Source organism: Salvelinus namaycush, chromosome 26, assembly GCF_016432855.1.
Source record: "Salvelinus namaycush isolate Seneca chromosome 26, SaNama_1.0, whole genome shotgun sequence".
Lineage (NCBI taxonomy): Eukaryota > Metazoa > Chordata > Actinopteri > Salmoniformes > Salmonidae > Salvelinus > Salvelinus namaycush.
In genome coordinates, this window is record NC_052332.1 from 10,273,538 (window position 1) to 10,300,941 (window position 27,404).

The 27,404-nt window shown below is 43.1% G+C and overlaps 1 protein-coding gene across 1 annotated transcript in view; it reads left to right on the forward strand.

Annotated features, from left to right (window-relative positions):
* Positions 1 to 409: 409 nt before the first annotated feature.
* hapln1b (hyaluronan and proteoglycan link protein 1b) overlaps positions 410 to 27,404 on the forward strand; it is a 40,470-nt gene continuing 13,475 nt past the window's right edge. The window contains exon 1 of the mRNA XM_038965226.1: positions 410 to 868. The gene's annotated coding sequence lies outside the window, so the exon portion shown is untranslated. The remainder of the gene's footprint in view (positions 869 to 27,404) is intronic.

Consider the following 27,404-nt stretch of genomic DNA (forward strand, 5'->3'; position numbering starts at 1 on the left):
TTGTATTGGTGTATTTACAGGTCTATATTTCCAAAATGCTTTAAGATATCCTAATGCTGTTAGGTTGTGTATGTAGGGCAGACAGTTGACTACTTGTATTCCAAATTTGAGAAATATCAGAGCTTGCAATATTGGGTTACATAAGCTTATGTGGCCTGTTTAAGTTAAAGGATGTGTCACAATATCTGTCAATTTAAACACTTTTGTAGTAACACATTTTTGTACATCCATCCATTAAAAATTAAAAATGTAAGCAGTTCATTTTTGGCCACTAGCCTAGGGTAGAAGGGGTTGAAGGGACCAGGGAGGGAGGGGTAGCGGGGAGGAGGGGGGACATTCTCAAACCACAAGTCAGCATGTCACCACATATTGTGCAATATGGATTTTATCTGGAATTCTTGGCTCTGATAAATTCTGATGTGTCAAAAGTTAATCTGATGCGTATATGCACTTTGTAGGCTATATTCCAAAGATTGATTTCCCGTTTTATATAGACCACATTTTTAGTTAATTCCATCCCACTTTTAGAAAACATCACCTGCGCTGTGGGACTGGGACATTCGCCTCTGCTGCTCGGAGTGGTCCAGAAACGGGACGTGCAAGGCTACAGAGCGGCTATTAGGTAGAGCCAAGGAAGAACGCTACACAGCCACACCTGCAATAGCCCGCTGCTCTCACAAGAGACGCTTGTTTGACTAGCAGCAATAAGAAGAAGCAACTTCGAGATTTTTTTTCTTCTCATGTGTTCATTTCTTGTTGCTTAGCTAGTTACGTGGTTCCTCCCAGGTCGCGCCGAGCTGCGAGGTGCAATCATTCGCAACTGGACGGTGTCAAAATCACCTCGTCGCACAGCTGGAAAAGTTATACGGTAACAGCTACGTCTTATTAGACTTATTTTTCTCTACTGTTTCGAAGTGTAACATTTAGTGTAATAACATAGGCTATTATTATGGAATATTTGGTAACATTTTAGTGCTGGTAGCGTGTACAGATTTCGTATACGTCAGAAGAACAACTGTAACAAACTGAACTTTTTGAATAGGTGTTGTTTTTTATACCATAAAGACTGAAAAAGGGAAAATAGTTACTTCCACTTTGATTAGAAAATACCCAGGCTCACTTTCTAACATTGATTTATTGAGGTTGATTGGAATGACACAGAAATAAAGTTATTTCTAGTTATTGTCATTCCATTGATCTTAGAGTGACAGTACGTGTATGGTTAGTTCACACATATGCGTGGGGTACAAGTGTTGACGTACGTCTCTGAGTGCCGTTCTCTCCCCATATCTCTCTCTAAGCCTGGGAGGAATGGACGTTGGCGGTGGGAAGGATGGTTGTTGACCAGTTAAATGCGTGGATAGAATAGTTAAGGGATGTTTATTAGAATTAAAGAAATATAGCTTCCTGCATTTTGGCAACAATCCCCATGATGCATGTTAGTGAGATGGAATGAGACAGGACTATCAAAACCAGAGTCTCGGGAAGTATGAGTGGATATCTGATTGTTGTGTGGTTTTTAAACGAAAGTTTTGTGACTGAATACATGTTTCTGTTTTCCATATGAAGTTGCTCAATCACTGTCTATCTGTGGGGCTGGTTGATCCTACTTGAACAGCTCATTATATTTGTGGTCAACCAGCAGTGGCTGGGGAGTTCAGTGAAATAGGGGAGCGAGCGAGCGTCAGGGCAATTTGTGTGTGTGTGTGTCCGGAGCCTGCTTCCCCAAAAAGAACATTCTGTCACTACAGAGAGTCGACAGGCATCCTTTCCAGCAGGGGACAGTGGGGGCCACAGACCTGTGTGTGTGTGTGTCAGATGGGGGGCCACCGAGACCCTGGGCAGAGTGGAGCTACTCAGTCTCACATCAGAGAAACGCACACAAAGAGAGAGACTGTTGGGCTAACAGCTACACACACATCGCCCTGATGCTCGCTCCCCTAATTCACTGGGCTCCCCAGCCACTCTGCTGGTTGACCACACACACACACACACACACACACACAGAGCCCACTTTAACGACATGTAGGAAACAGCTGGTTAGACGTGTGTGTGTGTGTGTGTGTGTGTGTGTGTGTGTGTGTGTGTGTGTGTGTGTGTGTGTGTGTGTGTGTGTGTGTGTGTGTGTGTGTAATGGTATCAATTAATAATGCGTCACTCTATTTACCTTGTGAATAGAGGATTCTCTTGTGTTGAAGGAGGGAGAGAATTTACAATCTACCGTACCGATGCAGGGTGTGTGTGTGTGTGTGTGTGTGTGTGTGTGTGTGTGTGTGTGTGTGTGTGTGTGTGTGTGTGTGTGTGTGTGTGTGTGTGTGCGCATGCATTCGTGCATGCGAGTGTGTGTGTGTGTTCCCCAGGATTTATTTTAGCATCAGCTGGTGGAAGGACAACTTTTCCAACATTTCCTTGGTGGACAATCAAAAACAGTAATCAAAGACCTTTTGTTGTCAAGCTTCAACATGTGTTTCTCAGCAGTGCTATAAAAGTAGACAACTGTCCCACTGATCCACTTCAAAATATGCATTATTTAGTAGTTACTTTATATAATGACTTCATCTGAACCCTCAGGGGGATTACATTAAATACATCCATTCATTAAAAGTAAGAGAAGTCCAATGTAATCCTTTTGTTATCAATAATCAGGCATCTCTGGCATCACATAACAACTTCAGTTCAACTTCAGTCAATCTTTTGATTGACAGTGTGATTCCAGTCTAGATATTGTATTTTAACAACGCCCTCTGGTGGAATAAAGCGATTCAAACCAGATGGTAATCTCTGTTAGAGTTTAATGATGGTGGACAGTGGGACACACACTAACACTCCATTAGTGAGTAGTCAGAATGTGTCTTAAAGAATTAAGCCCTATCCTGTTCCCATTCTGTAGTGAGCCACGTTGAACCTTGAACTCTCCCCTCTGACCCTCTTCCTGGCAGTGTCCCCATGGGGGGTAGACTAGGGGGAGGTATGCAGACTGACCCCCGTCCCCCTACTTCAGAAGTGCCTTGCAGGGGAGGGCAAACTACATTAACTTCTTGGATGGGGTTCCCTTAAGTGTGGTGGTGGAGCGAACTATATTAACTTGTCTGTTTGAGGTTATGATAGATGGATCTGTGTAGGTAAGGTGAGGAGGACAGGGGTGAGGGTTAAGGATGGGGTGAGTGTTGGAATGATGGGTGTGGGCAGGGGTAAGGGGTAAGGTGAGGAGGACAGGGGTGAGGTGAGGAGGATACAAGTGAGGTTTAAAGGATGGGGTGAGTATATGACTGGAAGGAAGAGGGTAGAGGTCAGGGTTGGGGTCAGGACTGGTGAGAGTAAATGTGACACAGAGAGAGATGGAGAGGAGTGGTTGATGGCCTCTGCTCCCCGAGGAGCAATGTGCCTAAGTAGGGAAGTCAAATGGTGAGTGAATTTGAGCTTTTTGAAGCTCTCAAATGTCCATGGTCCAGTGTCTCTGGTGTCCACAGCTGCCCTTAGAGACGACTGTTGCATCAGAGGTGAAAGTGTTCGTCTTTATTGGTCTCTACTGGTCAAGTAATCACAGACCCAGTATATTCTATACTGAAGGCTCTTTGTAGGATCCACGAGGATGTGAGAGTGGCGTCAAAACCTGCAGAGGCACTAATTAGTGTGTATGTGTGTGTGGGTGGACCTGTTTGAACCCACCACTCTCACCGTGGGGGAAAATATATTCATTATGCAACAAGCTTCTGACTGCTCTGCTTGTGATGCTGTATGTTTAAAGGCTCAGTGCACTCAAAAATGTGATTTGTTTGTGTTTTATATTTCCACACTATAAGGTTGGAATAATACTGTGGAATTGTGAAAATGATGATAATGCCCTTTTAGTGTAAGAGCTGTTTGAAAAGACCACCTGAAATCTCAGCCTGTTGTGGTGGGATGGAGTTTTGGCCTGCCTGGTGACGTTCGTAAATAGGCCAATAAGAAAGAGATTGCCAAACCTCTCTGTCAATAACAGCTAGTTCTCCATTTCCCCTCCCCACTCAGACCACTCCCAGACAGTCCTAGCAAAATTCTATCTTGAGAAATAGTCTTTTCCTTAAGGCTATTTTTTGGGACAATTTTAATGGAAATATATTATAGTAAGGTTCTATTACCCAGAAAGGATGTGTTATTGATATAAAAATAGCTGCAATGGGCATTTAAGTAACCAGCCCTGCATTCAAACAAATACCCCACCCAGGACTAAATACATAAATACTCCACCCAAGACTAAATAAGCCACCCAGCCCTAACCCACCAGTAACAGAGTCTGTGTTCCGCTTGAGCCGCCACATACTGTACATTTTTCCAGCATTTTCATTGTTAATCTATTAGTCACAGAAGGTTTCTCACCAGCTCTCCAGGACTGGTGAAACATCTACAGGATGTTACATCATAACGTTCATAACGAGTCCGGACAGACATGAACCTGAAAATACAGTATGTTCATTTTCCTACACACATGGACCTGAAAATACAGTATGTTCATTTTCCTACACACGTGAACCTGAAAATACAGTATGTTCATTTTCCTACACACATGAACCTTACATACATGAACTTAACCTTGTCCCCAGGCTAATTGCAAGCATATATAAAGCTGACAGAGAGAGAACCCGCTGGTGGAAGAGACCTTGTTCATTATCTTACATACAACCTCAAACATAACCTCGTCCCCTTGCTAAATCATTCTCTATCACACACAATCCTGACTATGTTTACTCTCTAACATAAACCTGACTATGTTCACTCTCTAACATAAACCTGACTATGTTCACTCTCTAACATAAACCTGACTATGTTCACTCTCTAACATAAACCTGACTATGTTCACTCTCTAACATAAACCTGACTATGTTCACTCTCTAACATAAACCTGACTATGTTCACTCTCTAACATAAACCTGACTATGTTCACTCTCTAACATAAACCTGACTATGTTCACTCTCTAACATAAACCTGACTATGTTCACTCTCTAACATAAACCTGAGTTTATTCATTCTCTAACCCGAGAGACGCATACTATGAGAGTCACATAAAGGCTCTTTGAGGTGGGGGGAAATGCCTGGCTACTGGGTGTGTGTGCAGTGTAGTTTAGACTAATGCCCAAGGACTACAAACACAAGGTCTGGTCTCGGGCTACAGAGTGAACAGTAGTCCACTCTTTAGGTCAGATAATGGATGAATGAAGGGAGGGACAGCCTTTCTAGTGTTCCAAGCCGTGCTTATAGGAAATAAAGTGTTACCTTATTAAGTTATGAAGTGAACCAACATATCTGGCAATACCGTATCTACGATATCTGCCCATATATAAGTAGTGGGAGTGAGCTGTATTAAAGACTTCAAGACATTTGTAGTATTGCACAGACACACATATCAGTGTCCAGAAACAATTGGCCTGTAGTAGATGTGTCTAGCCCCTCAGAATGCCTACCAAACCACAGGTTTTACTGTATGTAGGCTGCAATCTAATCTGAAGCGCATAGATTGGCTTGCTTAGTCAGCTGACCTCAGGCGAGACAGTGACACTATCCAGAGTGCAACTCATGTCTCCCTAACCCTCTACCCCCTAAACCGTGTCCTCCTGAACCATGTCCTCACCTCCTACTCTCTCAGATGGCCTGCAGAGTAGTCTCCCTCACCAGCCAAGTGTCTGAAGACAGTCCAGAGCCTAACCCCCCTCAACACTTTTTTAACCTTTTGTCCAATACCTTATCCTAAATCAGAAAGACTAGCAGTAAGTGTGTGTATAAACGTGCACAGTCTGACGTAATTGTTGCAGAAATATAATAAACAAATCATATTTTTTCTCGAGATCAGAGATTGGCAACCGGCCCCACTTTTGAATGCCCGCGGATCAATTTACCAACAAAAAACAACAACAAACACTATATACAGAGCCTTCAGAAAGCATTTACACTCCTTGACTTTCCCCACATTGTGTTATGTTATAGCCTGAATTTAAAAATAATTAAATTGCGATTTTTTTTTGTCACAGGCCTATACACAATACCCCATAATGTCAAAGTGGAATTACGTTTTTCAAAATTTTACAAATGAATAAAAATGGAAAGCTGACATGTCTTGAGTCAATAAGTATACAACACCTTTGTTATAGCAAGCCTAAATAACTTAAGGAGTAAAAATGTGCTTCATAAGTCGCATAATACAGTTGAAGTCGGAAGTTCACATACACCTTAGCCAAATACATTTAAACTCAGTTTTTCACAATTCCTGACATTTCATCCTAGTACGAATGCCCTGTCTTAGGTCAGCTAGGACCACCACTTCATTTTAAGAATGTGAAAGGTCAGAATAATAGTAGAGAAAATAATTTATTTCAGCTTTTATTTCTTCATTCACATTCCCAGTGGGTCAGAAGTTTACATACACTCAATTAGTATTTGGTAGCATTGCCTTTAAATTGTTTAACTTGGGTCAAACGTTTCGGGTAGCCTTCCACAAGCTTCCCACAATAAGCATCTATTTTGTGAAGTGCACCAGTCCCTCCTGCAGCAAAGCACCCCCACAGCATGATGTTGCCACTCCCGTGCTTCACGGTTGGGATGGTGTTCTTCGCCTTGCAAGCCTCCCCCTTTATCCTCCAAACATAACGATGGTCATTATGGCCAAACAGTTCTATTTTTGTTTCATCAGACCAGAGGACATTTCTCCAAAAAGTACGCTCTTTGTACCCATGTGCAGTTGCAAACCGTAGTCTGGCTTTTTTTATGGCGGTTTTTGAGTAATGGCTTCTTCCTTGCTGAGCGGCATTTCAGGTTATGTCCATATGGGACTCGTTTTACTGTGGATATAGACACTTTTGTACCTGTTTCCTCCTGCATCTTCACAAGGTTCTTTGCTGTTGTTCTGGGATTGATTTGTACTTTTCGCACCAAAGTCCATTAATCTCTAGGAGACAGAATGCGTCTCCTTCCTGAGTGGTATGATGGCTGCGTGGTCCCATGGTGTTAATACTTGTGTACTATTGTTTGTACAGATGAACGTGGTACCTTCAGGTGTTTGGAAATTGCTCCCAAGGATGAACCAGACTTCTGGAGGTCTACAATTTTGTTTCTGAGGTCTTGGCTGATTTCTTTTGATTTTCCCATGATGTCAAGCAAAGAGGCACTGAGTTTGAAGGTCTTGAAATACATCCACATGTAAACCTCCAATTGACTCAAATGATGTCAATTAGCCTATCAGAAGCTTCTAAAGCCATGACATCATTTTCTGGAATTTTCCAAGCTGTTTAAAGGCACAGTCAACTTAGTGTATGTCAACTTCTGACCCACTGGAATTGTGATACAGTGAATTATATTTGAAATAACCTGTCTGTAAACAATTGTTGCAAAAATTACTTGTGTCATGCACAAAGTAGATGCCTTGCAAAGGGCAGCTATTGGTAGATGGGTTAAAATGTAAAAAGCAGACATTGAATATCCCTTTGAGCATGGTGAAGTTATTAATTACACTTTGGAAGGTGTACCAATACACCCTCTAACTACAAAGATACGGGTGTCCTTTCTAATTAATTTGCCAGAGAGGAAGGAAACCGCTCAGGGATTTCACCATGAGGCCAATGATGACTTTAAAACAGTTACAGAGTTTAATGACTGTGATAGAAAATTGAGGATGGATCAACAACATTGTAGTTACTCCACAATACTAACCTAATTGACAGAGTAAAAAGAAGGAAGCCTGTACAGAATAAAAAAATATGCATCCTGTTTGCAATAATGCACTAAAGTAAAATGTGGCAAAGAAATGAACTTTATGTCCTGAATGCAAAGCGTTATGTTTGGGCAAATCTAACACAACACATCACTGTGTACCACTCTTCATATTTTCTAGCGTGGTGGTGGCTGCATTATGTTATGGGTATGCTTGTCATCGGCAACGACTAGGGAGTGTTTTAGTATTAAAAGAAATGGAATAGAGCTAAGCACAGGCAAAATCCTTGAGGGAAACATGCTTCAATCTGCTTTCCAACAGAGACTGCTTTCCAACAGACACTGGGAGACAAATTCCCCTTTCAGCAGGACAATAACCTAAAAAACATGTACAATTATACACTGGAGATGCTTACCAAGACTACATTTAATGTTCCTGAGTTGCCTAGTTATAGTTTGATTTCAATCGGCTTGAAAATCTATGGCAAGACTTGAAAATGGCTGTCTAGCAATGATCAACAACCAACTTGAACAAGCTTGAAGAATTTAAAAAAGAATAATGTGCAAATATTGTACAATCCAGGTGTGCAAAGCTCTTAGGGACTAATCCAGAAAGACTCACAGCTGTAATCGCTACCAAAGGTAATTCTAACATGTATTGACTCAGGGGTGTGAATACTTATGTAAATTATATATTTCTGTTAGAGGTCGACCGATTAATCGGAATGGCCGATTAATTAGTGCCAATTTCAACTTTTCATAACAATCGGGAATCGGTATTTTTGGACACCGATTTGGCCGATATTTAACTAGGCAAGTCAGTTAAGAACACATTCTTATTTTCAATGACGGCCTAGGAACGGTGGGTTAACTGCCTTGTTCAGGGGCAGAACGACAGATGTTTACCTTGTCAGCTCGGGGGATTCATTTTTGCAACCTTCCTGTTACTAGTCCAACGCTCTAACCACCTGCCTTACATTGCACTCCACGAGGAGCCTGCGTGGCAGGCTGACTACCTGTTACGCGAGGGCAGCAAGTAGCTAAGGTAAGTTGCTAGCTAGCATTAAACTTATAAAAAACAATCAATCTTCACATAATCACTAGTTAACTACACATGGTTGATGATATTACTCGTTTATCTAGCGTGTCCTGCGTTGCATATAATCGATGTGGTGCCTGTTAATTTCTCATCGAATCACAGCCTACTTCGCAAAACGGGTGATGATTTAGCACTGTCGTTGCACCAAACCTAACCATAAATATCAATGCCTTTCTTTAAAATCAATACACAAGTATATATTTTTAAACCTGCATATTTACATAATATTGCCTGCTAACATGAATTTCTTATAATTAGGGAAATTGTGTCACTTCTCTTGCGTTCTGTGCAAGCAGTCAGGGTATATGCAGCAGTTTGGGCCGCCTGGCTCGTTGCGAACTGTGTGAAGTCCATTTATTCCTAACAAAGACCGTAATTAATTTGCCAGAATTGTACATAATTATGACATAACATTGAAGGTTGTACAATGTAACAGCAATATTTAGACTTAGGGATGCCACCCGTTAGATAAAATACGGAACGGTTCCGTATTTCACTGAAAGAATAAACGTTTTGTTTTCGAAATGATAGTTTCCGGATTCGACCATATTAATGACCAAAGGCTCGTATTTCTGTGTGTTATTATGTTATAATTAAGTCTATGATTTGATATTTGATAGAGCAGTCTGACTGAGCGATGGTAGGCAGCAGCAGGCTCGTAAGCATTCATTCAAACAGCACTTTTGTGCGTTTGCCAGCAGCTCTTCGCAATGCTTCAAGCATTGAGCTGTTTATGACTTCAAGCCTATCAACTCCCGAGATTAGGCTGGTGTAACCGATGTGAAATGGCTAGCTAGTTAGCGGGGTGCGCGCTAATAGCGTTTCAATCGATGACATCACTTGCTCTGAGACTTGGAGTAGTTGTTCCCCTTGCTCTGCAAGGGCCGCGGCTTTTGTGGAGCGATGGGTAACGATGCTTCGAGGGTGGCTGTTGTCGATGTGTTCCTGGTTCTAGCCCAGGTAGGGGCGAGGAGAGGGACGGAAGCTATACTGTTACACTGGCAATACTAAAGTGCCTATAAGAACATCCAATAGTCAAAGGTATATGAAATACAAATGGTATAGAGAGAAATAGTCCTATAATTCCTATAATAACTACAACCTAAAACTTCCTACCATGAATATTGAAGACTCATGTTAAAAGGAACCACCAGCTTTCATATGTTCTCATGTTCTGAGCAAGGAACTTAAACGTTAGCTTTTTTACATTGCACATATTGCACTTTAACTTTCTTCTCCAATACTTTGTTTTTGCATTATTTAAACCAAATTGAACATGTTTCATTATTTATTTGAGGCTAAATTGATTTTATTGATGTATTATATTAAGTTAAAATAAGTGTTCATTCAGTATTGTTGTAATTGTCATTATTAAAAATAATTAGAAAAAAATCGCTATCGTTATTTTTTGGACCTCCAATAATCGGTATCGGCGTTGAAAAATCATAATCGGTCGACCTCTAATTTCTGTATTTAATTTTCATTCAATTTGCAAACATTTCTAAAAACATGTGTTCTGTTTGTCATTATGGGGTATTGTGTGTAGAGGGGTGAATTTAATATGTTTTGAATTCAGGCTGTAACAACAAAATGTGGAATAAGTCAAGGGGTATTACAACTTTGATGGCACTGTATATCTATGCACTATATATTTATATACAGTGCCTTCGGAAAGTATTCAGACTCCTTGGTTTTTCACTACAGCCTAATTCTAAATGTTATTAAATAGTTTTTTCCCCTCATCAATCTACACACCTACCCCATAATGACAAAGCAAGAACAGGTTTTTAGAAATGTTTGCTAATTTATTGCAAAATCAAAACTGAAATATCACATTTACATAAGTATTCAGACCCTTTACTCAATACTTTGTTGAAGCACCTTTGGCAGCGATTACAGTATTGAGTCTTCTTGGATATGACGCTACAAGCTTGGCATACCTGTATTTGGGGAGTTTTTCCCATTCTTCTCTGCAGATCCTTTCAAGCTCTGTCAAGTTGGATGGGGAGCGTTGCTGCACAGCAATTTTCAGGTTTCTCCAGAGATGTTCGATCGGGATCAAGTCTGGGCTCTGGCTGGGCCACTCAAGGACATTCAAAGACTTGTCCCAAAGCCACTCCTGCGTTGTCTTGGCTGTGTGCTTAGGGTCGTTGTCCTGCTGGAAGGTGAACCTTTGCCCAAGTCTGAGGTCCTGAGCGCTCTGTAGCAGGTTTTCATCATGGATCTCTCTGTACTGTGCTCCATTCATCTTTGCCTCGATCCTAACTAGTCTCCCAGTCCCTGCCACTGAAAACATCCCCACAGCATGATGCTTCCACCACCATTCTTCACCGTAGGGATGGTGCCATGTTTCCTCCAGACATGACGCTTGGCATTCAGGCCAAAGAGTTCAATATTGATTTCATCTGACCAGAGAATCTTCTTTCTCATGGTCTGAGAATATTTAGGTGCCTTTTGGCAAACTCCAAGCGGGCTGTCATGTGCCTTTTACTGAGGAGTGGCTTCTGTCTGGACACTCTACCATAAAGGCCTGATTGGTGGAGTGCCACAGAGATGGTTGTCCTTGTGGAAGGTTCTCCCATCTCCACAGAGGAACTCTTGAGCTCTGTCAGTGACCATCGTGTTCTTGGTTACTTCCCTGACCAAGGCCATTCTCTATCGATTGCTCAGTTTGGCCGGGTGGACAGCTCTAGGAAGAGTCTTGGTGGTTCCAAACTTCCATTTAAGAATGATGGAGACAACGCTGTTCTTGGGGACCTTCAATGCTGCTGATATTTTTTGGGACCCTTCCCCAGATCTGTGCCTCGACACAATCCTGTCTTAGAGCTCTACAGACAATTCCTTCGACCTCATGGCTTGGTTTTTGCTGTCATGCACTGTCAACTGTGGCACCTTATATAGACAGGTGGATGCCTTTCCAAATCCTGTCCAATCAAATGAATTTACCACAGTGTGGATTCCAATCAAGTTGTAGAAACATCTCAAGGATTATCAACAGAAACAGGATGCACCTGAGCTCAACTTTGGTCCTCATAGCAAAGGGTCTGAATACTTATGTAAATAAGGTATTTCTGTTTTGTTTTGTTTATACATTTCCAAAGTAAGTTTTTGCTTATATGGGTATTGTGTGTAGATTGCTGAATATTTGTTATTTATTTAATAGATTTTATAATAAGTGTCACGAACCGGCTCAGAGCCCGTAACAAAAGGGAGACCACGTGGAGATAAGGAGTAACAAAATATATTTATTAAATAACGAAACTAGGTATAATATACAATGGTGTGTGTAATCAGTAATCAGTAGTGTAAGTGAATGTTTTGCATGCATGAATGTGATAATGCAGAGTGTTGAAAGATGCTAAAACAAACAACCAAAAAGCACCATGAAACATAACCGAATCTATCAAGGTGTCTGCCTGGAGAGAGTTTTTCCCATGAATGGGGAAGTGGTGTATTTATCCTGGGAGAGTGGGCCCAGGTGTTTCCCATGTAGCTGACGACCCTCCCAACTCCGCCCACCGGCATCCTAATAAGGAAACAAGAGCAAAGAGAGAGAAAACGGTAGACAGAGTGGGAGGGTCGTCACATTCCCCCCCATAAAACCGGGGACCAACAAGGACCCCGGAACAACATACCGGCCTCTGCGTCCCAAACTGACACAGCACTTGCGTCCCAAATTGATGAGGGGTTACGTGTTCCCACTTCCAAATTTGCCCCAGCCAACCTCCTCTCCAGACCTCAGCAACCTTTGTGCACGGGAAGCAACCTTTAAGAGGAAAGAAGACTCCCCAGACCTCAGCAACCTTAATACATAGGAAGCAACATTTAAGAGGAAAGAAGACTCCCCAGACCTCAGCAACATTAGTGCATAGGAAGCAACTTTTAAGAGGAAAGAAGACTCCCCAGACCAGGACGGAATAGACAGGAAAGACAGAACCTGACCATACAAACATTCAGGAACAGGGCGCACGAGAGAGCGCATCAGCAATCACGTTATCCGTTCCACGAATGTGCTGCACATCGAGATGGAATGATTGTAAAAATAAACACCATCTCATTATCCTCTGATTAGGACACATCATGGACCTCAAAAAGGTGAGAGGGTTATGGTCAGTGTAGACCGTAATAGGTACTACCCCCGACCCGACAGACCTCAAAGTGTTGCAGCGCCCAGATGAGTGCTAACGCTTCTTTTTCAATGACTGAGTAGTTTAACTGATAATGGTTAAACTTTTTCGAAAAGAAACTGACAGGTCTCTCAACCCCAGACACATCTGCCTGCAGCAAAACTGCCCCTGCCCCCACATGACTAGCATCCACCTGCAAGGTAAATGACAATTCCACGCGAGGAGCAGCCAGCACCGGAGTTGAGGTAAGCAACCTCTTTGCATCTTCAAAAGCGTGTTGACAACGAGAAGACCAAATGTAAACAGCCTTTGCTTTCAGCATATCTGTCAATGGAGCGACCACAGTAGAGAAGTTATTACAAAAACCACGGTAATAACCAATCATGCCCAAGAAACGCATCAGTTCCTTTTTAGTAGTTGGTGGAGGAAACGCATCAATAGCTACCACTTTAGCTCGAACAGGACGCACTTCCCCCTGCCCAACCACCTTTCCAAGGTATGTAACAGTCGCCTGAGCAAACTCACATTTAGCCAGATTGATCGTGAGGTGACCCTCAGCCAGGCGTTCGAATAAGGCTTGAATACGGAACAGATGTTCCTCCCATGTATCTGCATATATCACTACATCGTCCAGATAAACAGCACACCCTGTCAAACCGGCGATAACCCTGTTCATAAGTCGCTGAAAAGTGGCATGTGCATTACGCAGTCCGAAACTCATAACCAAATACGAGTACAGACCAGAGGGTGTAATAAAGGCAGAGATTTCACGTGCCCTACTCGTCAGTGGCACCTGCCAATAGCCCTTTAACAGGTCAAATTTACTCACAAATCTAGCTGCCCCGACTTGATCAACGCAGTCCTCCATCCGAGGAAGAGGAAATGAATCTGGCTTAGTGACACTGTTGACCTTACGGTAGTCTGTACAAAATCTGTTTGTTCCATCTGGTTTTCTGACCAAGATACAGGGAGAAGCCCAACTGGAGAAAGAAGGCTCTGCTATCTTACTCTCCAGCATGTACCTGACCTCAGCATCCAGACAATGCAGTTTCTCTAAAGAAACTCTATAGAACCGCTGACGAATGGGGTCAGCATCTCCAACGTCAATATCATGTTCTATCAAGTTTGTACGTGTAGGTGTATCAGAAAACAAACCTGGAAATCTCCGAATCAGACCAACCATCTCTTCCCGCCTATCAACGGGTAGATGAGTGAGAATGCTGCCCAACATATCCAGTGTCTCTGAATTTTTCAATCTACCCTGCAGTATGCAATCGTCGGGACCAGGAACATCTTCCTCCTCATTCGTAGACCTATCCTGAGAAGAATCCAAGGGAATAACGGTTTCAGCCAAAAGAACAGGTTTACCGTCCTCTATAGATTCCCACTGTTCAGTCTCTGAGGAACGTACATAATAGGGTTTTAACAAATTTACATGGCACAGCTGGTGTGCTTTCCTCCGTTCTGGAGTGGCAACTAGATAATTTTGCTCAGTGTACTTGCGCACCACTGTATATGGACCTTGAAACTTGGCTTCAAAAGGAGAACCAACAATTGGCAGCAGAGCAAGAACCTGGTCACCTGGACTAAAGTGACGTGGCTCAGTTCGGCGATCAAATATGCCTTTCATCCTCTCCTGTGAAGATGATAGCTTCTCTTTAGCCATTTCGCCAGCGGCATACAAGCGGCGCCGGAAATCACACACATACGATAACAAAGACTGAGGAGGCTCGGGAGACTTCCAGTCATCCTGAAGAACAGATAGAAGTCCACGCACCCTATGTCCAAACACAAGGTCATTTGGACTAAAACCGGTGCTCTCCTGTGAAACCTCCCTAGCGGCTAACAATAACCAAGGCAACCCCTCCTCCCAATCCTTATCCATCTCAGTACAATAACTTCTCAACAAAGACTTAAGTGTTTGATGGAAACGTTCTAGTGCTCCTTGACTTTGCGCGTGATAGGCGCTAGCCAGATTGTGCTTAATATGGAGCTGTTGGAGAACCTGACCAAACAGATTAGAGGTGAAATTAGACCCTTGATCACTCTGAATGACCTTAGGTATTCCAAACAGTGACAGAAACTGAGTCAAAGCTTTTAACACAGACTTAGTCGTGATAGACCGGAGAGGATAAGCTGCTGGAAACCTTGTGATCTGACACATCACAGTGAACAGGTAACTACTACCCTTTTTAGAACGAGGCAAAGGACCCACACAGTCAATAATCAGATACTCAAAAGGTTGGCTGAGTACAGGAATAGGAAACAGTGGTACCGGCTTTATAGCTTGATTAGGTTTCCCAGTTAATTGACAGGTGTGGCAAGTTTTGATGAAATCAGAAACATCCCTCTTTAATCTAGGCCAAAAGAAATGTCTTAATATGCGATGGTATGTTTTCCCTACACCCATATGTCCAGCAACATCATTGTGAGAAGTTGTCAACACCAACTCACAAAGTTTTACTGGTACCACAACCTGACTAATCGCCTCCCCTAGAAAACAACTACCATGAGACACCCACTTTCTCATCAGGACATCATCCTGGAGAAAATAACCATGGGCGACATCTCCCAACTGTTCCACAGGCACAATTTGGTCACGCAACTCTTCTAATGTGGAGTCAGTCCGTTGCGCATTGATTAGATCTGAGCGGTTAACAGATAACGGAATAACAGGGAAAGCAGTGGCATACTTCTCATTAGTCGGCACAGTGACCAGTTCGCCACGGCTCATAGAACGCGTCACTGCACACGCACTGAACACCTCTGGGAAGCTCTGTACACTCTCATCAGGAATCTCAACAACTGACGGCTTTGTGGAAACCACTAGAGATGGAAACGCGACAGGCCACACCTGCTCACCTGCCAAGTTATTCCCAAGAATAACGTCGATACCCTCAATAGGCAACGAAGGACGCACCCCCACAACAACCTCACCTTTCACCAGTCCACAATCTAACATCAGTTTATGCAATGGAACTGAAAGAGTGTTCAAACCTATTCCCCTAATTAGAACACTATTCCCCGAATCAGTCTCAGCTGAAAAGGGTAACACAGACTCCAACACAAACGATTCGGAGGCACCTGTGTCTCTCAAGATCTTCACTGGCACTAATTCCTTACTTCCTAACATAGACACAAAACCTTCCGTAATGAAAGGTAAATAGTCTGGATCAATATGTACTTTCACATGCTCCTGGACCTGAGGCAATGAGTCATGAATGAACTGATGTAGAACAGGCGCAGCTAACGCGGTAGGCTTAGGTTTAGCGTAAGCACCCTTTGATCTGAGAAGTGGACATTCGTTTTTCCAATGACCTGAACCTTGACAGTAGTGACACTCTTGCCCAAAGTCAGCTTTACCACGGGAGTCAGGCTCAACCCGAGTTGAATTGAACTCTGCCCGTGAACCAAAATATCTCGGTGAGCGAAGCCCAAATCTATCCGAACGCCCCCACTCATTCCGAATACGGGGCTCTGCAAAGACTCTTTTGTGAGTCAACACATACTCATCCGCCAAAACCGCAGCTTCAGCGACATTCTTTACTTTTCGTTCGTTAATATACGTGGCAATACGATCAGGGATTGTGTCCTTAAATTGCTCTAACATAATCAGATCACACAGCCCTTGGAAAGTCACAACTGCAGAGGCAGAACACCAGCGATTAAACTGTACAGATAATTGTCGCGCAAACTCAACATGAGTCTGTTTATCATCCCTTTTTAAAGTTCTAAATCGTTGGCGGTAAGCCTCAGGGACCAATTCATAAATCTGCAACACAGCCGTTTTAACCTTATCATAACAGGCACTGTCGTGTACAGTAAGAGCTGAATATGCCTCCTGCGCTTTACCAGTCAGCACACACTGCAACATTAAGGTGCGGTCAGAATCAGGCCAACTCCTAGCGTCAGCAACACGCTCAAACAACGAAAAGAATGTCTCAGGGTCCTTTTCATTAAACTGAGGTAATAACCGTAAGTTCCCAACAATATCAAATGTGTCCGGGGCACGACCAAAAGAGGAACGACCCCTGGGTAAATCTGGGTCACCTTCCCAGAACAAACTCTCCCCGGAAATCTTTCCTTCCCTAACCAACTCTATCCGTTCTTGTTGCAACTTGATTTTAGCATACTCAATATCTTGTTTAAATGCTAATTCCTTTTCATACTTTACACGATCATGCTGCTGCTGTAACAGAAGCAGTTCTTTCTGCTGTTCAAAAAGAAGACTACTAGGACTAACCGATGGAATGGCCATTGTAACGTTACGGGGAGATGACTCCTCAGCAGAGGCTGGCCCAGTGGTAACTTCAAGAATACCACTCTCCATCAAATTGGCCTTCAATATCAACCTAATAGAATTCTTTAGACGTTTATCACTAATTTCAACCTTGTAGTATTCGGCAATTTTCAACAGCTGTTCTTTAGTACCTAATTCTAACAATTCCTCTGATGGAAAGCGAATGAACTCATCTACAAAAGACGCCATAGTTAAAAAAAAAATCTCACTCTTCCCCTCTGCTGAGCACACCAGACCACAACTCAAGAAATGACAATCACCCTGAGCACCACAGAAGAGAGATGAGATAGAAGCTTCCCCAAACCTACATTAACTCAACCCTAGTCTTCATGCGGATTTGCGGTGGGTATTTACGCACTGTAGCCCGCTGGCAAGGAAATAAACCCCCCAGCACGCTGGCAGATTCCACCAAGCCACGGATGTGCCCCCGAGACAACTGCTCAGTCCACAGACACCACACAAAAATAACAAACATTAACCATGCCCAACATATTCCAAAAATGAAACACGTCGCTAAACCTATCAGGGGTAAAAGGCTATAGCTCCGGGTAGTAAATAGTACTACCCTATCCAAATCTCCCACTGAGGTACACAGCCGATTACTCACCTCAGACCGATGTCCCAACAGAAAGTAGAACAAGAGTTTCCAGGCTGGGCAGGGCCTGGAAACTAACCAATGTACTCTCTCCAACGCAGCACACCAACCAAACAACTAAGGCAACCAATACTGGGCCTATCAACTCAAACAAAATATTTAAACCAAACACGTACCTCCACGTTCTCCCAAACAAATACGTTCAATTAATCCCGGATGAGCCCCCACTTGTCACGAACCGGCTCAGAGCCCGTAACAAAAGGGAGACCACGTGGAGATAAGGAGTAACAAAATATATTTATTAAATAACGAAACTAGGTATAATATACAATGGTGTGTGTAATCAGTAATCAGTAGTGTAAGTGAATGTTTTGCATGCATGAATGTGATAATGCAGAGTGTTGAAAGATGCTAAAACAAACAACCAAAAAGCACCATGAAACATAACCGAATCTATCAAGGTGTCTGCCTGGAGAGAGTTTTTCCCATGAATGGGGAAGTGGTGTATTTATCCTGGGAGAGTGGGCCCAGGTGTTTCCCATGTAGCTGACGACCCTCCCAACTCCGCCCACCGGCATCCTAATAAGGAAACAAGAGCAAAGAGAGAGAAAACGGTAGACAGAGTGGGAGGGTCGTCACATAAGGCTGTAATGTAACAAAATGTGAAAAGATTCAAGGGGTCTGAATACTTTCCGAAGGCACTGTATATATATATATATATATATATAGTTATACATTCACTGGGCAGTTTAATAGTGGAATGAGTGGAATGGTATCAAATACACTGAAACACATGGTTTCCATGTGTTTGATGCCATTCCATTCGCTCCGTTCCAGCCATTATGATGAGCAGTCGTCCCCTCAGCAGCCTTCTTCTTGTTTTTAGCTGAGAGGAGTGGAACCCAGTGGGTTTGTCTGCTGCAATAGCCCATCCGGGACAAGGATCGATGAGTTGTGCGCTCGAGATGCCGTTCTGCACACCGCTGTTGCACTCCGCCTGTTAGCGCGATTATTACCATTCATCTCATCAACGAGCTGTTTTCAGCCACAGGACTGACTGGAGGTTTTTGTTTTTTGCACCATTCACTGTCATGCAAGAAAACCCAGGAGGGCGTCCGTTTCCGAGATAATGCATCCGGCGCGTCTGGCACTGATGATCAAAATGTAGCTACGGGCCCCTTAAAGGCTATGGCCGGCTCTGACTGCATGTGTGTGTATGGATGTTGGTATGCAGACCCGCGAGCCACTGAGGCCCTCATGATGAGTTCCGATTTTTTATAGCACCCACCCCCATCGAAGTTCCCTGCTCTAGATGAATGTCTGGGTGTGTCTGTTAAATATGCATGAAATGGAACCCGTGCATTTACTTCCTATAAAGTTTTTCTTCCCCCTCTCCGTCCCTCCACACTCCCTGCCAAGAGCTCCCCTGGGCTGCTGTGGGGCTGCTACATGTAAACATATGGAATATGATGATTAGTTGTGACAGGTGATTGTTAGGGGAGTTGAGTAACTGAGTGTTATAATACTCTGCATGGTCGCTAGGGGAGATGGAATATAGCATTACAGCTCCACAGTGTGTGTGTGTTTGTATGTGTCTGTGTGCGTGCGTGCGTGCGTGCGTGCGTGCGTGCGTGCGTCCTGATGTGTAGCCAGAGAGTGCAGGACGAGGACACCTGGGCTGTTATAGGTTCAGACAGATAGTTTCAGCTTCATAGTTATTGTGAGTTCACATAGCAGAACCCCTTGGACAGACACAAAGTAAGTGTTTCCTAACACTCTGTTGGGGGACAACTCTACTCACACAGCTGAAGCTAATAAATGTACAATGAGCAGCTGCATAGTGTGCAAGAGCAGGGCTGGAACGAAAGCCCACAGGGCACACCCAGTATTTGTATTTGTCCTCCAGTAGCTCTCGATGAGGATGGTAGCCATCCCTGCAGTAGGTGAAGGTAGTTCTGAAGTCTTTTTGGCTTCATCCTCTCTCATTTATCCTTACTTCCTCGGTCTTTCTCTATCCTCCCCTCCTCTCTCTCTCTCTCTCTGTATCTTGTCTTTCGTCATTCTCTGGCGTTTCTCTCTAGATCTATAGTATGGCTCTTCTCCTTATCAGTTGATGATGTCACGAGACTAAGGAATAGACTCTTAGAGAAAAAAAGGTGCTGTCTAGAACCTTGAAAGGATCTTCGGCTGTCCCCATAAGAGAACCCTTTGAAGAACCCTTTATGGTTGCAGGGAGAACCCTTTTGCTTTCATGTAGAACAGTGGGGGCTGCTGAGGGGAGAAAGGCTCATAATAATGTCTGGAAACGAGCGAATGGAACGGCATCAAACAAATGGAAAATCATGTGTTTGATGTAGTTTATACCATTCCACCTATTCCTCTCCAACCATTACCACAAGCCTGTCCTCCCCAATTAAGGTGCCACCAACCTCCTGTGATATAGAACCCTTTCTACAAAGGGTTCTACATGGAACACAAATGGGTTATACCTGAAAAGGGTTTCCTATGGGGACAGCCGAAGAACCATTTTGGAACCCTTTTTTTCTAACACGAACTCCAGACCGGCTCCGCGCGTGCGCCATCGTGCGCTATCGTGCATACATTTATTTTGTCCCCCTACACCAAACACGATCACGACACGCAGGTTAAAATATCAAAACAAACTCTGAACCAATGACATGAATTTGGGGACAGGTCGAAAAGCATTAAACATGTATGGCAATTTAGCTAGTTAGCTTGCACTTGCTGTTGCTAGCTAATTTGTCCTGAGATATAAACATTGAGTTGTTATTTTACCTGAAATGCACAAGGTCTTCTACTCCGACAATTAATCCACACATAAAACGGCCAACCGAATAGTTTAGTCATCTCTCCTCCTTCCAGGCTTTTTCATCTCTGAACTTATATGGTGATTGGCATCTACACTTCTACCACGACAACCGGCAAAACATTTGGTCTTTCAATCACCCACGTGGGTATAACCAATGAGGAAATGGCACGTGGGTACCTGCTTCTATAAACCAATGAGGAGATGGGAGAGGCAGGACTTGTGGCGCGATCTGAGTCAGAAATAGAAAGGAGTTCTATTTTAGCCCTTGGCATCGCAGACACTCGTTGGCGCGCGCGAGCAGTGTGGGTGCAATAATTGAATAACATGGATTTCTAGATTTATTTTGCGACGCTCGCACACGCAACGTGTCCGGTCTGGTCAGCATGTAAGAGTGTAGGGTCTTTGCTGACTCTCTAGCCCCATTTATACCTGGTGCTAACATGCATCCTTAGTTCTGACCTTGTCCACATTCTGATTGTGCCCACATTTTCAGACAGGTTTCGATGATTAAAAGACACATTGTGATCTGATTGTGAACAGATCTTCCTGATCACCTCCGGAAGTAGTCAGGCATTCATTGTGTCTGAATATCTTACAAGTGTAAACGGATCTCGACAGTGAAACCATAAATCAGGGATGGGCAACTTTGATGAGGGTGGGGGCCACAAAAAATCTGAACTAATCATGAGGGATCACTGTTGCTCACTGGTCTGTGAACGCACATCCATACCCACACATGCAGTCATAGCTGGCCCTAGCCTTTTGGGAGCCCTAAGTGCAATTTTTCCTGCAATTTGTCCTGCAATTCCTGCAATTTCCTGCAATTCTACACATTTCGCCATAAGGAGGAGAGAAATGTTTGCAGTTTTTAATACTGTATGTTATCTGAGGGAGAGTGACTAACAAAATCAGTGAGGGACCCCAGCCTGTAATTCGACCATGATTACTACACATTTAGATAGCTGGCTAGACTAACTTACCAATCAAGAAAATGTTAGATGCAATTTTGCTGCAATTCTACACATTTTGCCATAGAGTGGAGAGAAATGTTTTTAATATGATAGCTGAGTCAGAAATAAATAAATAATAGATGTTATTTTGAAAGATTAGCTGTCAAATAATTTCCATACAGAGAATCCGGTCCCAATGCAGACACAGTGAACGGATGTGAGACACATTTCGATACCATGTGTAGACATATTTCTTTGTGTGTGTGTGTGTATGTATGTGTGTATGTGTGTGTGTGTGTGTGTGTGTGTGTGTGTGTGTGTGTGTGTGTGTGTGGTGCGTGCGTGCGTGCGTGCGTGCGTGCGTGCGTGCGTGCGTGCGTGCGTGCGTGCGTGCGTGCGTGCGTGCGTGCGTGCGTGCGTGCGTGCGTGCGTGCGTGCGTGCGTGCGTGCGTGCGTGCGTGCGTGCGTGCGTGCGTGCGTGCGTGCGTGCGTGCGTGCGTGCGTCCGTCACTCCTCACAGAGGCATGATGACTCATCAAAAAAAAATCAGCTCAGTGATGAACTGCAGTATCCCAGTCTCACAGTCACAGTCCATCAGGATGTCACTATAGCTGGTTGCTGTTGGGACGTGCCTGTCATTCTGCAGCCCTGGTTTAGTCTTGGTGCTGCTCAGGCAGACTCCCAAGGAGTATGTGCACTGGGGAAGATTCCACAGAGTGTTTAACTGTAGCCAGAGAGCCTGTTTTATGCTTGGGCTAGGGAGAGGATTTGTGACGGTTAATTGTCCTCTCGGATACGTGTGTTTGGTCGTAAATAAGGCCGGCTCTAGTCATTGGTCACTGGGTATGTCATGGTCACCCTCTTTTCTCCTCCAACCAATGGAATGTAGCCAAGGTTGTAAGGAGCTCTGAAAGTGGACACAGAGTGATATTTTGATGACGGTCATAAATGACCAGTAATGGAGGACAATCCGTCAGTCAGTGCCCAGTCATAATGGCATGTCACCGACTGGCTATCTGGTTACCCACCGTCAACCAGACATGTTGTGTCCCTCTCAGTGGCCGAGGCGCGTATGAAAACATGCTAGCACGTATACACACAAACACTGGGAGTGGTTGTGTTGTCCTGTTCTCCGGAGAGAGCCTGATATGTGTTAGCTACGGCAGGGACAAGGGTACGGGGTTCTCAGACAATGTGAAAATACAGACATCAGACATCACTGCAGCTGGGGCATTCCTCAAGACCCCACAGATCAAGGGGCACTTAATAGAAATACATATTCCCTCCCTTCCAACACAGTGTCTTCTTCATTAGCTTAGCATATACCCCTGTAGTGGTCTGGTAAGTGTATTGTGGCAGTCCTGTAAAATACACTTAAATAATATGATACACTTTGCCTTTTGAAAGTCCAATATCTTGAAAACTTGACTGCTGACATGCAAAATATTTTGGGACTGTATCAACAATGGACATATGAAAAGAATTCCAAAATAGAATTCCCCAGTGGTGGAAAAGTACCCAACTATCATACTTGAGTTAACGTAAAGATACCTTATTAGAAAATGGCTCAAGTAAAAGTAAAAGTCACCCAGTAAAATTCTACTTGAGTTAAAAATATAAAAGTATTTGGTTTAAAATATAGTTAAGTATCAAAAGTAAAAGTATAAATCATTTCAAATTCCTTATATTAAGCAAACCAGATGGCACTATTTTTTATTTTTTATTACTTACGGAAAGCCACGGGCACACTCCAACATTTAGACATAGTTTACAAACGAAGCATGTGTGTTTAGTGAGTCCGCCAGCTCAGAGGCAGTAGGGATGACCAGGGATGTTCAGTTGAAAAGTGCGTGAATTTGACTATTTTCCTGTACTGCTAAGCATTCAAAATGTAACAAGTACTTTTGGGTGTCAACGAAAATGTATGGAGTAAAAAGTACAACATGTCCTTAAGGAATGTAGCGAAGTAAAAGTTGTCAAAAATTTCAATTGTAAAGTAAAGTACAGATATCCCAAAAAACGACTTAAGTAGTACTTTAAAGTATTTTTTCTTATGTACTTTACACCACTGATTTTCCCTTTAAGTTTGATTTCATTTGATTCAAAGACAATAACTAATGGATTAAATGCATGTAGTGTTTCCCAACGTGCTCAAAGCCCTGACTGGACATAGTTGTTCAGTTGCTAATTATATTATTCTATTTATTAATTATTTATTTATTTATTATTATAATTTAGAAATAAGAGAAGAAAAAATATCTAAATAGTTTTCCAAATCAGATAAAAAATTAAGAAAAGGGTCTTTTTCCTCATAAATTTAGATTTGTGTATGAAAATTTTTCCTAATAAAATAAAGAGATTTATGACATACACACGTTCAATTGTGGAATCAGTGTGGTAAAATAATATGTCAAACTTAGATATTTCAATTGTTGTATGCATTTTGTTGCCAAGATCAGTCCAGAACACTTCACTCTGTAAACAATGACAGAATAAGTGTTCAATAGATTCCGTTTCTAGTTCACAAAAACTGCATTCACTGGTAACATCAGGTATATATTTAGAAATCAAGCTATTACACGGATAGAATCTATGGATAATCTTAAAGGAGATCTCCTTTACTTTATTGGTCACCATAAATTTGTGTGGCGTGAGCCAAGCACGACGCCAGTTTACATCAAACGATGAAGCCCAATAAAATATCGCAGAGGGAATAGACTTCCTAGACCAACAGGGTTTGTGATGGCGGTCTAAATGTCTTAGACTTCACTCTCTTCAATCAGATATCAAAGGTCAACTGGGTTAAAAAAGGTACATAAAAAATCCTCATAGTTTCCGGAATATTATACCTCATTTTGTTTTTCAGAAGCTCGGAGTGCATAATTTTTTTACTACAATGTCCGTATATTGTGGGTAAACTTCCTGTGAAATTGCCGGCTTTTCACAAGCAGGCTTTAATGTGCTGGGCTTTGCTGTATAAACACAACTTTTCACCTCATAAATGTTTTATATGGACTAATGGGTCGATATTACATAGAAACAACATGTTATTTTACCGTAACTGGTTCTCGAAAAACATTGTCCTTGTCAGCCAATTAGTTAGTATTAGTAGGAATCTATTTACCAGGAGAGAATTTATGGAAAGATACAACTTTGAGGTTTCAAGCAAGGAATATGACACTGTTATAAAAGCTGTACCTAGTGGGATAAAACCTTTACATCAGAATAATGCATATTTTGGAATATCTCCTATTGTAAGCGATATCCAGGTGAATGGCATAGGTTTACTTGATAAGAAAATCAACAATCGTTTATTCAGGGAATTATGTTATTGTCTTTTCATTATAATCCACTCAGTGAAAAACAGAAAGGACAGAAACAATGACTCCCCAAATCATATTATTGCTGGTGCTGTGGGTTGCCAGACACAAAGCCAAAGCATGGACCCAGGGGCCAAAGGGGAGATGGAGGCTGGAGAGAGCCAAAACCAGGGGCCCATGAGGTGGGAGACCTCACAGTGTTTCTTGGACATATTTGTCCAAATATCCCCCACTCAGTCTGCTTTAAGTTTGTGCTGGAAAGTGTTTGTGCAAATCCTCCACCGATGCACCCTAACTGTGTGTATGTGTCCAAACGTTAACCCAAAAGCTTTAGTCATCTCATATCCAGTATCCTGAGTGCCTTGTGAAAGAGCTTGGCACATGTTCATTCATCAATATGGGAAAGGGGTCAACGCTTAAAAGGGATAGTTACTTTGAGGTGATTTGTGCCTAGAGTGTGGATTGTGGTCTTCCTTGGCCCAGCTACTTTCACTCAAGGGAACACACCAGTCATTTGGTCATTGGGTGAACTATCCCTTTAAATGCTAAATTCTCGTAAAGATGACAGTGTAAACCCCATTCTCTATTGCATTAACCATTAGTGTGTGATTGTCATGTAGAGGTTAATAGACATGTTCCCAGAACTGTGTTCCCAAATTAGGAATGGAAATACAAAGTGAGGGCGCCAGCTGGTTTTCACTGTGATAGCCTGATTGCAATGTCTTAGCCAGCCAGCCTCTGTGTGTGTGTGTGTGTGTGTGTGTGTGTGTGTGTGTGTGTGTGTGTGTGTGTGTGTGTGTGTGTGTGTGTGTGTGTGTGTGTGTGTGTGTGTGTGTGTGTGTGTGTGTGTGTGTGTGTGTGTGTGTGACAGCCTGATTTGAGTGTTTCAGTAAGAACCCACCCAGCACTTAGATTACTGTGACATCATCTGTATACTTTACATTTGATCTTGGCAATGAGCACCTTAAGTGTGTGTGTGTTTGTGTGCGTGTCTCTGTCTTGCTCTTGCTCTCTGTCTCACCATCAGCTTTTCTTTGATATGGTATCCCCATCATTCGTCTAACTGTTGAGACATACACTCCAACTCAAGAAAAATCTCTCTCTCTCTTTCTGTCTCGTTCTCTCTCTGTGTTTACTCTCTGGACTGATTCACAGTGTGTTGCCCGTAGCTCCAATCACTTGCTTGGTGTTGTAACTGAACATGATCAGCAACTGGGAGTTGTCCTGTGTTGTTGAATCGATGCCAGGGACAGACTGACAGACATTTAAAAAAATATATACAGTACCAGTCAAAAGTTTGGACACAACTACTCATTCCAGGGTTATTCTTTATTTTTTACATTGTAGAATAATAGTGAAGACATCAAAACGCCCTCAGACTAACCATCAAACAGGCAAAGCGTCAATACAGGATTAAGATTGAATTCTACTACACCGGCTCTGATGCTAGTTGGATGTTGCAGGGCTTGAAAACTATTGCGGACTGAAAAGGGAAACCCAGCCGCAAGCTGCCCAGTGACACGAGCCTACCAGACGAGCTAAATGCCTTTTATGCTCGCTTCGAAGCAAGCAAAACTGAAACATGCATGAGAGCAGCAGCTGTTCCTGACGACTGTGTGATAACGCTCTCGGTAGCAGATGTGAGCAAGACCTTTAAACAGGTCAACATTCACAAAGCCGCGGGGACAGACGGATTACCAGGACGTGTACTCAAAGCATGCGCGGACCAACTGGCAAGTGTCTTCACTGATATTTTCAACCTCTCCCTGACTGAGTCTGTAATACCTACATGTTTCAAGCAGACCACCATAGTCCCTGTGCCCAAGGAAGTGAAGGTAACCTGCCTAAATGATTACCGCCCCGTAGCACTCACATCGGTAGCCATGAAGTGCTTTGAAAGGCTGGCCATGGCTCACATCAACAGCATCATCCTGGATACCCTAGACCCACTCCAATTCACATACCGCCGCAACAGATCCACAGATGACACAACCTCAATCGCACTCCACACTGCCCTTTCCCACCTGGACAAAAGGAACACCTATGTGAGAATGCTGTTCATTGACTACAGCTCAGCGTTCAACACCATAGTGCCCACAAAGCTCATCACTAAGCTAAAGACCCTGGTACTGAACCCCGCCCTCTGCAACTGGATCCTAGACTTCCTGATGGGCTGTCCCCCATGTGGTAAGGGTAGACATCAACACATGGTAAGGGTAGACAACAACACGGGGGCCCCTCAGGGGTGCATGCTTAGTCCCCTCCTGTACTCCCTGTTCACCCACGACTGCGTGGCTAAACACGACTCCAACACCATCATTAAGTTTGGTGATGACACAACAGTGGTAGGCCTGATCACCGACAACGATGAGACAGCCTATAGGGAGGAGGTCAGAGAACTGGCAGTGTGGTGCCAGAACAACAACCTCTCCCTCAATGTGAGCAAGACAAAGAAGCTGATCATGGACTACAGGAAAAGGCGGGCCGAACAGGCCCCCATTA